Raw genomic sequence first — 15,948 nt, forward strand, 5'->3', positions numbered from 1 at the left:
TCTGCTCATATTCCCTGGCCCAGTGAGACATTTGGTAAGTCTACAGCTGGAAAAACCCAGAGCAGTCCCCAGGGTTGCACTGAGATGTGATCTGGCTCTGGCCCAGGGCAGAGCAGCCCTGGCTTCCTGGGATGGACTTGGACTTGGATGGAATGAAAGGACAGACAGAAAAATCGGAGGTTCTGGGCTATGGGTGGAAAGGGGGAGAGGCAGGGCATCTGTGGCTGGGGCTCATTCCAGCTTGAAGTGCAGGGACCGAGGTGGGAGGATGTGAGAGGGAAAGGCAGAGAGGATCAATAGCGTAGCAACAGGAAGATGACAAAGGAGTGGCAACAGCCACCAAAGCAAACGTAAGCTGGAGGAGGAGATGGCCAAGCAAGATGCCGGCAGGCCAATATGTGGTTGCCTTCACCATTCATAAACTATGACCTTTTCCTGCTGTTGTATGCTAGGCAGCAAAATTTGGGGACGAGGGAATGAAAGATGAGCTTCCAAGGACCCTGCTATGGAGATGAGTCAAGAAATTGTGGGGTGTTTCCATTGTGTTCCCCCAGGTAGGTTTGCCTGAGGAATCACCGATCAGAAGGCTGAAACACCATTTAAAGCCACAGTTAAAGTACTCCAGAGGCAAAGATCAGAGATTCCAGCTTGATAGCAAATCTGGGAAGGCTGCATGTAGGAAGTGGACCTTGAAGGATAAATAGCATATAGATATTTAAAGGCCAAGCTTTGCAATATCAGTAACCAGATAATACTTCTCTTTGTTGCCTCCAGAGTCCTACCACAGCAGATGCTCCAAAAGTTATGCTTAATTGAATTGGATTCCAGGCAAAAGGAATAGCATAAATGAAGGCAAGAGATGAGACAGGGTAGGGGTTACATATATAGGGGCCACAAGTAGTGATCCTATTTATTGGTAATAGGAGGCACAAAAATGATCAGCAGAAGATATGCTGGAAAAGTAAGTTGAGGCCGGAGCTGTAACTTAGGAGGGGCTGCTGAGCTCCCTGAGGTAAAGAATTGATCCTATTCTGCCTAGCCATGAGCTCAAGGACTATGCACTGTTAGGTGTACAGAAAGTATTTAAGTGAATGAAAGAATATAGAAAGTATCCCATTAACAGAAAGTTCACCATTAAATGTCTCTTAGTCCATTTAATTTAGACTCAGGGCCCAGAAATTAGTTTGCCCTCAACTTCTAGAATGAAGCCCATTGATGCAGTAAATGTGTGGCCATGTGGATCTGTGTCTAAATCCCACTTGATTGTTGGGGGAAATATGTATTTCTGATTCCTTGTGTTTTCATGTGAAGGGACAGCCGTAAAGTTATACTTGTGGGCTCTCTCCCCATAAATACTTCACAGACATGAAATCATACAGAATGTAGTGCTTTGTGTCTGGCTCCTGCAACTCGGCAGGTTTTTGAAATTCATCCACGTTGTTACGATGGTCGGGAGCGCGTTCCATTTCATTCCTAAGTGGCATTCTTTGTGGTAGGAATTCCCCGTATTTGCTTACCCATTGTCCTACTCACTTGGGCTTTTTAAGGTTTATGCCTATTGTGAATACAGCTGTTATGAACATCTCTGTGCACGTCCTCTTATGGACATGTTTTCAGACCCATGAGTGGAATAGCTGGACCACAGGGTAGATATATTTTTAGCTTCATATGAAACCGTCAACACGCTTTCCCAAGCGCGTTGTGCCATTCTGCATCCCCGTCAGCACGGTAGAAGAATCCCAGTTACTCCCCATCCTTGCCCGAATCAGGACCTTCATTTTACATCCTAGTGAGTATGTAATGAACCTCACTGTGGGTTTTGGTGTAATTTTCCCACACGTCCCCTAGTCCCTGCAAGAGCCTCTAGAGCTCCCCACAGGGGTCTCTGAGCACTCCTTTGGGTTGTCATTTGTACTTCGCAAGTGCGGCTGTTCGTGGTCGGGAGAGAGTCATCTGATGCCACACTAACAGTAATGTGGGTCTGCGTGTGTACAGAGGGTGGTAACTGCAGCCCACAGAGAGCTCCCTGCCTGGCAAAGAGAAATATTAATATGTCACTTGTGAGAGAGAAGAGGCCTCAGAGGCCGCAAGCGAAGGATTACATAAGCATTGACATCTGAGGGTAATCTAGTAGCTGTGCCTTCATGGCTTCAGTGCTGTGGGTAAAAATAATTTGGAGTCAGAGAAGGGATATAAGGAAAAGTTTTATACCTAAAATAAGAAAAAGCACTTGGGTACCCATGGAAGCGTTGAGGACACAACGCTGATTCCAGTGCTGGCACCACTATGCGCAGAGCAAGCTGCTGGCAAACGATTTGATTTGTATTTCCCTAATGATGGATGGGGTTGACCAGTTTTTTTTTTATTTTATTTGACTCATTGACCATTCATGTACATTCTTTTGTGAAGTATCTGTGTAAGTCTTTTGACCAATTTTCAAATTGTTTTGTTGTTTGTTTGTGTGTGTGTTTTAAATATTTTTTATTGATTTCAGAGAGGAAGGAAAAGGGAGAGAGAGATAGAAACATCAATAATGAGAGAGGACCATTGATTGGCTGTCTCCTGTACGTCCCCCACTGGAGCTGAGCCTGCAACCCAAGCATGTGCCCTGGCTGGGAATTGAACCATGGCCTCCTGGTTCATAGATTGACGCTCAACCACTGAGCCACATCTGCCAGGCTAAATTGTTGTATTTTTTTAAAGTGAGTGTAGGAGTTCCTTACATATTCTGGATGCACATTTATTGTCAGATAAGTGTACTGCACATGTCTCCTCCCAGTCTGGCTTTCCTATTTATTTCAACAATGTCATTTTGATGAGCAGAAGTTTTAAATTTGGACACAGTCTAATTTATTCTTTTCCTTGGATGCTTAATGCTTTTTGAGTCCTAATAAATCTTTGCCTGTCTCTAAGCCATGAAAGTCTTCTCCTGTTTTCTTCTAGAAGCCTTATGGGAATTAACTGCTTTTGGAACCGGCCTCTGAGAACCCTTGAAGGGCCTCGAGGAGAAATGGTGAGGCCTGGCCAACATGACCTCTGACCTTCCACTTCCTTTACCTCCTTCCTCTATCTTCACCGCAATCAAAGTGGCCTCCTCTTCATTTTGTGTATTGGGGTTTCAACTACAATTTCTTTTAACAAAAAAATGTCCACATTTTTTTTTTAGCCACTCCACTGAACTATAAATGCCTCACATACAGGAACTATGCACATGGATTCTTCTTTGTATCCTCATCTCTACACAGTGTCTGAACTCTTAGTAAAAGTTTTTCATTGAAATCAATCTAAACAAACGTGGACAGGGGAGAGGGGCTCTGTCCAATGTAGCCAAACCTTACATAAGATGTATTCCTGGGCTTCAAATCTGGGCCAGGCTCCGAGGAAGGGAGAAGGGCTCCCAGTGGCGAGATCAGAGGCCTCTGCCTGCAGCAGGCACCATAGGAAGCAGCAAGAAAAGCGCCGCCTTACACTTACGTAACCCTTTACTATTTATAAAACACTTTCATATACCTTATCTCCCTCCCCAAGAGTGTCCCTAAATGTAAAAAGGCCTTTCGCTACTCACAAAGACAAGCAAATAGCTCAGAGTTTCAAAGATGTGGGAGGGTGGGGAGTTGGGAGGTGACCACATTTCCCAATAGGACTGAATTCTGCCCCTGTGGAGTGAGGAGAAGGCCACTCAAAGGGTCCTTTTAAGCTCTTCCTCCCCCCAAATTCCAACGGACATCCAAAATCTCACCAAGCTTTTTCCGTTTAGGACTTTTTTCCAGCTGAATGCCAATGACGCTGGGATGACAGGCCCCCCTTAGGCACCCTCTGGTTTCCACATGAGGTCAGTAATGACAGGAGGTATTTCCAACTGGGAAGCTGGGGGCCTCCAGGGCCTCCCTCCCATCTCATAACGGGGCCCCAGTCATGATCTGCAGACACCACCCCCGCCTCTGAGTTAGACCTGCAAGTGTGACCTCAGACATAGGATGCCGCACTTCCTGTCTGTGGCAGCCACCCCCACCCAGACGCCCAGTGTCTGCCCCGACATTTTCACTATTTATCTCAGGGTAACCCCCACCGGATCTAAGAAACTGTCAACTGCACACCTAGAAACCGAACATTTGGAGACTGGTCGTGGTTAGATACCCTGAAGATAGACTTTTTGTAAGTATACAAAAACGCTTAGCACCATGCCAGCACCTGTGAGGGTTCAGTATATCCCTATTTTGAAAATAAGTAACAAGAGTTTACCCCAGGCTTCTAGTCTATGCCACAGACCTAGACCTTAATTATGTGCTGAGCTGGGGTAAGTCACTGTTTTTGAGGGTAAAAGAAGGTAACTTTCTCAGGCCACGCCTAACAATTTTTTAAAGGCCTGTGGGTTATGCAACCACCAGCATCCCCAAATCTTCCAACTTCCATCACCATGAAGCAGGGCTCTCCCCAATTACTTTCCACTGCTTTCTCTTTCCTCCCAGGGCTGCTTTGGTGGCCTTCCTCCCTGGCTTCTATCTGGCGCAAAAGTTACAAAAAGAGGGGGCAGCACCTGGGACCTTTCACGTTTTCCCGGGCATCCTGCTCCCGGGGACATGAGGCTCAGGAAGCAAGGATGGGAATTGGGGAACTGCTTCCCACCCCGTGACAAACGCCACCCATCTAGCCCACCAATCTATCAGTGTTGAATCTCAAAAGGACACTTTCTAGGCAAATCTGGATAAAGCCATTGTCAGTCTAGCTAGAGTGAGTGTATCAACCCTCAGCGGGAAATTCAAAGTCTGGAGACGATATGGGGTTCAGACTCAGCAGTGTTTGAATGTCCACCTTGTGTCAGGCAGGCATTGTATTGTGTGGGTGTGGGTGCCCGTGTGTGTGTGTCTAATTTACATTCCAAGATGAATCCTACAGATGAGGAAAGCAGGGCTCAGTGAGGCTGAGTAACTTGCCCACCTACAGCCCAGGAATGGGAAGGTCAGGATCATTCTACCCTGGGTTTCACAGCTTTAAATCCAAGCCCAGGGTACTTGCTTTTTTAATATATTTTTTTACTGATTTCAGAGAGGAAGGGAGAGGGAGAGAGAGAGATAGAAACATCAATGATGAGAATCATTGATCGGCTGCCTCCTGCATTCCCCCTACTGGGGATCAAGCCCACAACCCAGGCCTGTGCCCTTGACTGGAATTGAACCCAGCACCCTTCAGTCCGCAGGCCATCGCTCTATCCACTGAGCCATACCGGCTAGGGCCCAGGGTACTTTCTATTAGACCCCAGATGCCATTCCAGGTGCAACCCCAGGCCATGTCCTCCAGCATCCTCCTAGAATATTCCAGTCCCAGCAGTCTCTCTCCACTCAGAATATGACAGTAGGGCCAGGTGTCCATTTCACCTGGAAGCTGCCCAGGCTCAGAGTCCTATCTTATCCTTTTCCTCTACAGATAGAACGCAGGGGAGAAAGGAAAGCAACCGCTTACTGGGGGCACTTCATAGTCTCAGAGCCTTCTCATATTTACTGTCCCCACAGCTCTGTGACACCGGAGAGATAAGCTTTATTTGCTCTAGGGAGGGAGAGGACAGTGGCGGGCGAGAGGGAGGAAGAGAAAGGAAATCAGCGAACGATTTAGAATTCAGCCCTAAAGAATCAAAGCGCTAAGAATCCTGATTTATGGGGAACAAGATAAGGTCCGTGGGTGGCTGGGAGAGCAGAGACATTAACCTTATTTCTTGAATACGTGCTGGAAGCCAGATCGTGCATGAGGAGGCTGTGACGAACATTATCTCATTTAATGCAATTTTGCCATCTCTGTGCTCATATTTTTTAATGGACCTCAGTGCACAAAATTGAATTAATCTTTATAATCCCTGTTTCATTTCATACGATCCTTATTGGTCCATGCTTGAGTCTTATTTATTTATTGTTCAATCATGTTTCTAGTGGAATAAAGAACCTAAATTCAACCCAAGAACTAGAAGAATACTGACGGTGACTTCCATCTACTCATATGCTCCTCCCTACCTCCCCTCCCCCAGGGCAACCTCCTCCCCTATCACTTCCTTGCTCTTTTTTAGTTTTATTACATATACATAGAAATCTCAAATTATATTGTTTATTTTGGCTATACTTAAATTTTTTAAAAAGGACTTGGCTTTTTTTTTTTTTTTTTAGCTCAGCATTATTTTGCTAAGATTCACCCATATGGTTACTATAATGTCACTACAGCCCCCTCATTTTCACAGCTGTTTGCTATTCCATTGTGCGAACATGCCACAATTTATCCGTTCTTCTTCTGAGGGCCTTTTGTGTGGTGTTCGGTCTACCAGTGCTACTAAGAACACTCTTGCATGCGAGTGGCAAATGCTGGGCCCATTTGACAGATGAGGAAACTGAGGCTCAGAGCAGTTAAGGAAACTATTCGAGATCACACAGCTAGTAAAATAACCAGATCCATGATTTCAACCCAGCTCTGCCATGAAGAACAGAAGGTAAGAGAAAAGTGGGGGTTAGGGGGTAGTGAGGGGTCCTCAGAGTGATGAGGAAATATTTTAACATTTTATCTCGAGACAAGAACTTCCATCTGCTGAATGTGCTGCGCGGTGTCTATGTCTGTTCTCATGCCCTTTGGCCTATGCTGGGAGGCTCCAGAGGTTGGGGAAACTCAGGCCCTGGTTCTTGATGCAGCCACTTGGCCCTGTAATTCCCAGAAATGACTCCTTTGTTACGGAAGTGGCAAATCTTTCTAGGCTTCAGGAGCAGCCTGTTCCCAGGGGCACCCCTTCCCCCCACCAGCTGAGATACTCCCAGACTCTACCCCTGCTGGGCCCCACCATCCCCCGCCCCCCCCCCCCCACACACACACACACACCCTGCCAGGGCCTCCCCTTTTGTTCCTGGTCCCACCTGCCCCACCCCACCCCCACCCCAGGCACACACACTCCTGGGTGAGGCCACCCACAGAGCCATTTAATCATCCGGAGTGCAAGGCCAGCCACAGGCACAGGCTCCAGGAAGGGAAAACAAGACGCGCAGCTGCGCTGTGATGTCAGTGACGGGCAGATGGGCATTCAAATAAAAATTAGAATTACCAGGCAAATATGCCCTTGGCAGACCAGCTGTTCACTGGCCTGGGGCTTGCAGGATTCACAGATCTGTGTGTATTTAAAGAACGGCAGGGCCTACAAAACCCCGGGGGGTGGGGGGCGGTGATCGGGGGAGAATGGGTGCAGATTTTGTTCCTCTGGACAGAGGCCTCGCGCTTGCCAAGGCCACAGACCTGCCTTCTCCAGGCCTTCTCCTTCTAATGGCATTTGCTGATGGTTTTAAGGGTAATTGGGTGAAAGAGTGTGGGTCCCAACTGGAAAAAGTAATATGGTAGCCCTGCAGCTAGCGGGTCAGGGATGTCTTCTCACACAGAAAGGACAGCCCCGTGTTACCTGGGATCGGCAGGGAGCACTCAGGTGTTCATTGTGCATCGGGGGCCCGGGCGGCAGGAGCTGCCTGCCAAGAAGTATCAGGCTTAGCGCTGGCCTTTGAGAGCTTATATTCTGTTAAGAAGAGACAATGAACAACTGGTGAAAAGTTAAGTAAATGGATTCGAGCTCTCATAAAAGAGGTAGTCCAGAGAGGTTCTTTTCTTTGGGAAGGGAAAGGGCCGGCACAGGAGGGGGAAGGCCAGGGCCGAGGGCACAGGTGCTCGTGGCTGCCATCCCATCCTGCCATTCACCTGGGGAAAGGCACGTAGCCCTGGAGAGCGTCTATAAAATGGGGTGATGAGGCCGGCTCTGCGGGGCTGGGTGAGGCTGAATCAGGCACAGACATGTAGTGCGTGCTTCGTGGGTGCAGCGTTCTCTGCAGGAAGAACTGAGTGGCCCCGAGTTCTCTGCTCACACTCAGCGATTATGGGATGCGTTCCTCCCTCACCTCTCGTCTGTTTCTTTCCTCTCTTTCCTGGGTGGTGTGGATGTGTACACAGGGCATTTCTCCTCCAGCTTTAAAGAGCGTAACTCCCTGCTCCTCTCCTCCCACCAGCAGAGACACCCAAAGGCCGTGGTTCTGCTCTGGGAGGGGCCTGCGGGGTAGGCTGCTCGGGCCCTAGCGGAAGGGCAAGGGCAACAGGCCAAAGCCCCCGTCTCCGCAGGGGCCTGGCACGGCCCTCCCCTGCCCAGCCTGCTGCTAGTCTGTCTGGCTCTGAAACAGATGCTGGCTCTGGGACAGGCACCTCCTTTGGGACAGGGAAGTGGGAGCAGGGGCAGGTGCTCTTGAGACAAAAAGACGGGACAGCTGCCAGCTGCCGAGGGGGCCCTGTGTATGGGACGCTGGATGGGGTGGGAGGGGAACGTGATAGGCATCTAGGCCACCTTACCCCGTTCACGGCTCACCTCCAGAAGTTAATGGCTTGGGCAGGAGGCACTGAAGGCCTTTATTCTCAGAGGCCAGGCTCCCCCTGCTTCTGCTCAAAAGAAGGCTTAACCCGGGCTGGTGAGCAGGTGGCCGACAGCTGCTCCCTCAGCGGGCAAGATTGTCTCCGCGGCTGCAGAGCAGGCCAGATGCCGCCCTCCTGCGTGAGAATGTTTCCTCCTGGCCGAGACAAGTCCCTCCGCAGAGCTGCCAGGAAAGGGCCATTTGCCAGTGGGAGGGGCGAGGGTCCCACAGAGCCCCTCTCTTCTCCTGCAAGTCCCTTTCTCTTAGCAACCGCCTGACCATGAGTCAGGAAAGGAAACCGATTTGCCCTCCGGCCCTAATTGCCCCATACTCTCCCCCCAGGAGCCAACCCCCCTTACCCCTGTGATGCAGGGAAGTTTGCCCTGACCCAGCAGGCGACTGACTGTCTCCAGGGATAATGATTCATAGGCCCTCGAAGCCCCCTTCCCAGCTCCCAGCTCCCAGCTCCCTGCTTCCTTGCCATGGCTTGGGACATGCTGCCATTCTAGACCCTCGTGGAGTTGCTGATTGAAATCATACTTGCCTTATTGGTTACAAGTGATCTGACAAAGCATTACTGGGATTTCTGTAATTTCAAGAAAGCAACCCTGATTTCTTTTTAAAAATATATGATTAAAATAATTTTCTTGAATATCCCAGGAAGTCTACACACAGCTATTCTGCAGCAAGGAGGTGGGGAGGTGGGGGGCAAAGGAGGGGAAATTCTACTTTAATTTAATCCAGAGCTACTCACATACCATGTACCTTGAATGACTACATCCACATCAGTTCTGTTTCTCCAAAGGCTTCAAAAGTATAATTCGGATCCTGGGATCAGTTACAAAAGGGCATGCTGAAGGCAGCTGATGAGTTGATTTGTTTTGGAAAGACTCCGAGATTTTTTTTTTTAATTGCCAATTTAAAAGCCAGTTAATTTGTTTGCCTTTGAATGCCTCATGGAAAAGCCTGTGTGACAAGTGAGTGATCCCTATTACACTGAGCTCACAGGGCACCGTGGAGTGGCCCTAATACCCTGCCCGGGGCAGAGCCCCCTCCTGAACGAAAGGCTCCTTGTTTTGTGTCTAGCGGACAGAGGTCCTGGTTTCCTGCAAGCACAGCCTGCGTTCACCTGCCCTATAGACTCGACCGCCAACAGTTCTGTGACTGGTTCTGACCCCCAAGACCCCCAGGAAAGGTTAGAGACAGCCCAGAAATGTCTGCAAACCAGGGCCTGCATCTCTCATACTTAATACACTCCTTTTTGAGCACCTGCACAGACTAGTTCCTGCCCTGGAGATTTGCACAGGCCATCTCTAATCCTGGCAGCCACACTGCCTGCAAATGTAGGTTTAATTATTCCCCCTTCTAAGAAGAAAATGGAGGCTAGGAGAGGCTCAGTTCCTCCCCCAGGGCCACACCCGGAGTAAGCAACAGTGTCAGGACTCAGTCTCAGGCTGGTGCATCCAAATTCCTTGTTCTTTTCCACCATGTGGCTGGGAGGAGAGCCCCCTGCCCCTGTGGGTGCCTGCAAGGCTGGTCTTAGTGCCTGGGGAGATGGGGCTGTTTCTCCCGCCTCGGGAAGGGCTGCTTGGAGCCTGCACCGAATGGATGCACGTGCCTGCCCAGTGGCAGGTGTAGGCAGTAGAGTCAAACTTGTCCCTGCGTTGAGGGAGAGGGGCGTGACTCAGCCGCCCTGGAAAGATTGCTGGGCTGCGAGGAGGATGGCAGAGCTGTGCTGGGAGAAGGCAGAGGACTGATCGCACTGAAACAAAACAAACCCGAATAACTGTGCCTGAGCGCTGCCGGGGAAGAACTCGGGCAGATAATTGGCTAATTCAATTTCTAGCGGCTTCAGCCACGGTCATTTTTCACCAGGCCTGCAGGAGCCCAGACTTCTGAGCCAGCAAAGGCAGGAATTGACTCCCATTTCACCCCTACTCTCACCGCTACCTCCCCCACATTGGTGTATATACACATGCTGGAACCTTCCCATCCCACGAGCAGTTTAGCTCCAGCACCCCGCTCTACCCGACCCAGGTGCTTCCCCAACCCACCCCGCATTCCCTCCTACTCTGAGGTGCAGCTGCGGTTAAAAGCACCAGTTCTGGGTATATGATTCTGTCATCTGCAGGCTGTGTGGCCTCGGGTGTGTGAAGTTCTGTGTGCTTCAGCTTCCTCATGTGTAAATGGGGGTACTTATAATATCTACCTGTTGAAATGGGTTGAATTGCACCCTCACCCCTGAAATTCATATGTGGAAGCCCTAACTCCTAGTACCTCCGAATATGACTGTATTTGGAGACTGGCCTTCAGAGAGGTGATTAAGTTAAAGTGAGATGATCAGGGTGGGCCCAGATCCAACCTGACTGGCGTCCTCAGAGGAAGAGAAGACAGGACGGGGGTGGTCACAGAGGAAAGACCATGTGAGGAGCAGGTGAAGGTGGCCATTGACCAGTTAACGAGAGAGGCCTAAGAAGACACTCACCCTGACTCTATCCTAAACTTCCAGCCCCCAGAACCGAGAGAAAATAAATTTCGGTTTTGTAAGGCACTCGGCCTGTGGCATTTTGTTATGGAAGCCCTAGCAGACCAATACACTTCCTCATAGAATTGTCGAGGCATTCAACTAGAGCAGTGGTTCTCAACCTTCCTAATGCTGCCACCCTTTAATACAGTTCCTCATGCTGGGGTGACCCCCAATTTCACTGTTACAAATTGAACATAATTAAAGCATAGTGATTCATCACAAAAACAATATGTCATTATATATGTGTTTTCTGATGGTCTTAGGCGACCCCTGTGAAAGGGTCATTCGACCCTCAAAGGGGTCGCAACCCACAGGTTGAGAACCACTGAACTAGATGCAGCACAGACACGGCCCTGCACAGTCCCTGGCTCCTAAGAGTTGTCTTTTAGTGTTGCCACTTCGGAATAGGCAGCCACTTACTTTCCTCACCTCTCATTTGGTAAGTCCTTTGGGATCTGAGATCCACCTGTATCTTCTAGGCCGCGTGCAGGGTTGTGAAGGGTTAAGCTCCTGTAAGAGGTAAGGGTGGGCCCGCATTGTAGCATTCCTGCCTCTGCCTCCATTCACCCCAAGTGCCTCATCTATGAGAGGTGCTCAGAACACCTCTGTAGACACAGTATTCTTCCAATGAATACTTAGGGAGTAGAGCCGGGAACTAGGCAGACACAGTCTCTGCCCGCAGGGAGGTTATGGTTTGGAAGGGAAGGAGGAGCCGGGGAGCGCGTCACATCATTTGCTTTCGGCTCTGTACGGAGGTGCTGGTTTGAGTCCTGGGGACCCCAATGTGAAAGAAGATACCAGTTAGCACAACGCTGTTGCCTAACTGAGTCCCGGGCATCGTGCTAACCGCCTTCCATGTTAACTTAATGTTCACAGCAGCCCCAAGCAGTTAGTTCTGTGATTATCATCGTTTTACAGATGAGAAGCCTGAGGCACAGGAAGATAACTTTCCTAAAATCACACAACTTGTAAGCTGGGATTCAGACTCGGAGAGTCTAGCGTCAGAGCCCAAATAATGAAGAAGAAGAAGAGTGCTGATGAGACCCTGGCAAGGACAGTTCCCTCAGGCTGGCGACTTGCCCGCTCCCTGGCAGCACATGCAGCCACGGTGGCATAGGTGCTGGGCTCTGACTCCCGTCTTCTGTGAATGAGGCATGGATGGGGAGGCAGCACCCACGGTGAATGCCCACTCTCCCTCTCCAGCCTTCACCAGGGCTTTGTGCCATACCCGCTGGACAGGGAACCAGGACCAGCCCCGAGGAAGATGTGTACCCCCAGGAGTGCGTTCTCTCAATGACCTCTCTTTTGCTCCCTCTGGCCATGCCTTCCGCTTTGTTTGCTGTAGGACCAGAAAGGACTTTGTTTGTTCTTTTCCACATTTACTGTGTTAATGAGATGCCCTCCCCTCCTCCATCCTGCATAAGCGGTTTCTCTGTCAAGGCCTAAGACATAGATCTCAGATACCAAAGGGGTTCCAGGCCAAGCAGACACTGCAGGCAGGGCATGGAGGACCAGGGAGAAGGCACTCAAAACCAGCCCACGGAGAAGGCCAGGGGCTGGGAAGAATGGGTGAGGGTTTGTCAGTGAGCTGTCAGTGCCACCCCGTCAAAAGGGAAGGGGTGGGGTGCCTGGCTTTCACCTCACTCCCAGGGAGAGTGCAGCGGGTCCCTTGGAGAGCTTGACCTGGGCCTGAAAAATCAAAAACGTCAGCAGCGGGCCGGTGTGGGGCTCTGGCTGCAAAATGAGGGCAGAGCGGCTGCTGCCTTGACCACCTAGGGCAGTGGTTCTCAACCTTCTGGCCCTTTCAATACAGTTCCTCATGTTGTGACCCAACCATAAAATGATTTTCGTTGCTACTTCATAACTGTAATGTTGCTGCTGTTATGAATCGTAACGTAAATATCTGATATGCAGGATGGTCTTAGGCGACCCCTGTGAAAGGGTCTTTCAACCGCCAAAGGGGTCACGACCCACAGGTTGAGAACCGCTATTAGGGGCAAGTAAGGCCCAAATGCTTCTAATGGGCCAAAGATGGGTCTCTTGAGACAAAGAGACTGGCATGGGGTCATCCAAGGAGATGTCCAAGAGGGAGCCCTAAAGGGGCAAACAGACAGAAGCTGGGGCACCGCCCAGGAAAGAGCAAGCCACCAGCCAGAATAGGAGAGCTCTCGTCCTTGCTGGGAGAGCTGGAGGGCGGAAGGAATCCCCTAGAGAAAGGGTCTTCAATGAGACAGGGTCTCCTCCCAGGCCCAGAGAGCCCGAGGCCTGTGCCAGGTGGCATGTGCGTTAGGTGTGTGTCCCTTGCTCCCTCTCCTCTCCTCCTTCCCTGCTCTTAGTGGTCCCGGAGGGGTCAGAAGCCCCGGGGAGCAATGGGGTAAGAGGGAGTAGAAAAGCTAAGCTGGAGAGGATCCAATCATAGCCCCTCCCCAGTGGGCGAGCCTCTGGTCTGCAATAGCCCAGGTTACCACGGTGCCTTGCCCAGGCCACAAAATTAGAATTTAGGAGTGATCACCTGCATTACAAAAGGCTTTTTCATGTAACACAAAGCATTCACCTTAGAAGAAATATCCGCGTTCCTTTCTCTGGTGCATTTTAATTATTTGGATTGTTAAGGTTTTGTATATCTCTATCATCACTACACCTAAAAATGAGCTTTTGCAAGCAGATACTACCCTTCATTCTCCTTCGTCCCCTCCACGGAACCTGATCACCAGAGACATTCAAAGACTCGGTGACGAATGCACACTTGTCAGGGGCACGCCAATTGGATAAAGTGAGGACAGTCATAAACAGGACCAACCACTCCGTTTCAGATTGCCCAGCTGCACAAACACACAAGCCATCCCTCAGCCTTTCTCTCCCTGCGTTATCCAGCCGTAGGTGGCACTAATACAAATACCACCTCCTGTTTGTCTGGCCTTTTACAGCTTCAAAGGCACTCTCGTAACCAAAGTCACTTTCCACCCCCACATTCATCCCAAACCAGCCCCATCCCATTTCCACCCACACCACCGCCACGTTCCTGGTGGCTGGCCCCCTGCCAGCCTGGGCTGGGTGAGGTCCGGGCCAATGTTCCCCCGGGGCGTCCACGTGTTACTCAAAGCGGGGCCTCAGAAAGAAACGTGGGCGGACAGCAAAGGGCAGCGGGTTCAGGTTCTGTTTATTATGTCTCCAAGGCTTGTTTATAGTCAAGGTGAGTGACAGGATTCGACTTTGCACGGTAATGAGACAACTCCATGAGGACTCCATCAGCCAAGCGCTCTACGTGGCAGATGAGCTGCTACAAATGTCGTGCACGCCGTGTGACTCAGCTAATGCTACCGTGGTTGGGGAACACACCCAGACCAGCCACCTTTTCTGCACCTGGCAGAGGGGAGGGAGCAGGAAGGGAATAAGGATAAAAAAGGGGGGCAGTTTATTGAGAGGTCCCGGGCCCCAGGCGGGAAGGCCAGTGTTCCCATCCTACAGTCTCCCATTTGGTCCATAGCATCGGGTTGGAGTCCAGAGAGGCCCCGGGGACAGGAAGACATGTCTGCTCCTGCGTTCTTCCTCCAAGTCTGCTGCCCCGTGGCACAGGATGTTGATGCCAGGGTGACTCTGCCACCTCTTGCTTCCAACCCGGAGGGCCAGATTTTCAGAGGATTGACACAGGCCGATGCAAGGATAGCCGCGAGTGGAAAAGCGTAAACCCTCGGCCTTGCTTGGATGTGGGCACAGACAGGGTGGGGAGCGTGCTGGGCACTCATATGGGTGGGAGCCCATCCTGCCTCTGAGAATGTGCCTCTCACCCCCTCTCCCTTCTGGTCCCTGGAGAAGCAGACCCCACTTTCCCTGTTCCTCTCCCCCTCCCCCTTCCCCTTGTCTTCCCAGTTCCTCCCTCGCCCAGCTCTCAACACCAAGGGTTCATGCCTTCCCCTCACAGCCCAGGGCCTGCAGAGCCCAGACACCAGCCCTGCCCTGTGGAGGAGTGGTGCCCGGGGCCTGCAGCCTGGGCAGGACACCGCCCACAGCTTCGGCTGATTCAGAGCAGCAAGCACCAGAGGGTAAAATCAACTAGGAAGTTTCTAGGTGCCCATCCTGCCTGAGACCAAAGAGGGAATGGTGAGGGCCCAGAGCAGGACCTGGAGCCCCACTGGGGCCTTGGCAAAGAAAGCCTCGGAGAGCTTGACATTCCCAGGATGACACGCCCTCCTTGGAGGAATCTGCAAGTTACTGTGCCACCGCCATGATGACTACCACACACCTTCACCCACTACCTGAGTTCCAACTACTGTGTCACATGGCCTTGGGGACAGAGGCACAGGCTCACACAGCGGTTCTCAACCTGTGGGTCGCGACCCCTTTGGCGGTCGAACGACCCTTTCCCAGGGGTCGCCTAAGACCATCCTGCATATCAGATATTTACATGACGATTCATCACAGTAGCAACATTACAGTGATGAAGTAGCAACGAAAATAATTTTATGGTTGGGTCACAACATGAGGAACTGTATTTAAAGGGCCAGAAGGTTGAGAACCACTGGAAAATGGCCAAACACAAGAATGCATGGAAACAAACAGGGGAACAGCCCAGGAGGCCAGCTTGGAGGAAGCACTGTGAACAAGACTTGGGGGTGGGGGGGGGTGAAAAAACCTCTCTTAACCAAATCCCCCTCAGCCCCCACTTTTGGCATAACTGCTGCCCAGCAATGCACGGAGCTGGAGCAGAAACATGGTATTTGTATCTCAAAGGAGCAAGGCAGACTGAAAGGGCACAGAGGCTGCCACCCCAACAGTCATACTCCGGGCTGGCAGGTTCCTGGTCCCTGTGCTTATGTGCATCTCGGGGCCCAGGGAGCCGGTGGGGGGGAGGCGGGGGGGGCTCCAGCCCTCTGGCCCGCACAGTGGTGTTTCCCGCTCAGCCGTGTCCTCCTCACTCCTCAGGCCCCTGCTTCCTAACCTCACCTGTACATTGGAATTACCTGTGAAGCTTCAAAAACTACTAATGCTTTGGGTCCCAGGGCCAAGCTGTTCTGG

This window comes from Myotis nattereri, assembly GCF_964212035.1.
Source record: "Myotis nattereri genome assembly, chromosome: 18".
NCBI classification, from domain to species: domain Eukaryota; kingdom Metazoa; phylum Chordata; class Mammalia; order Chiroptera; family Vespertilionidae; genus Myotis; species Myotis nattereri.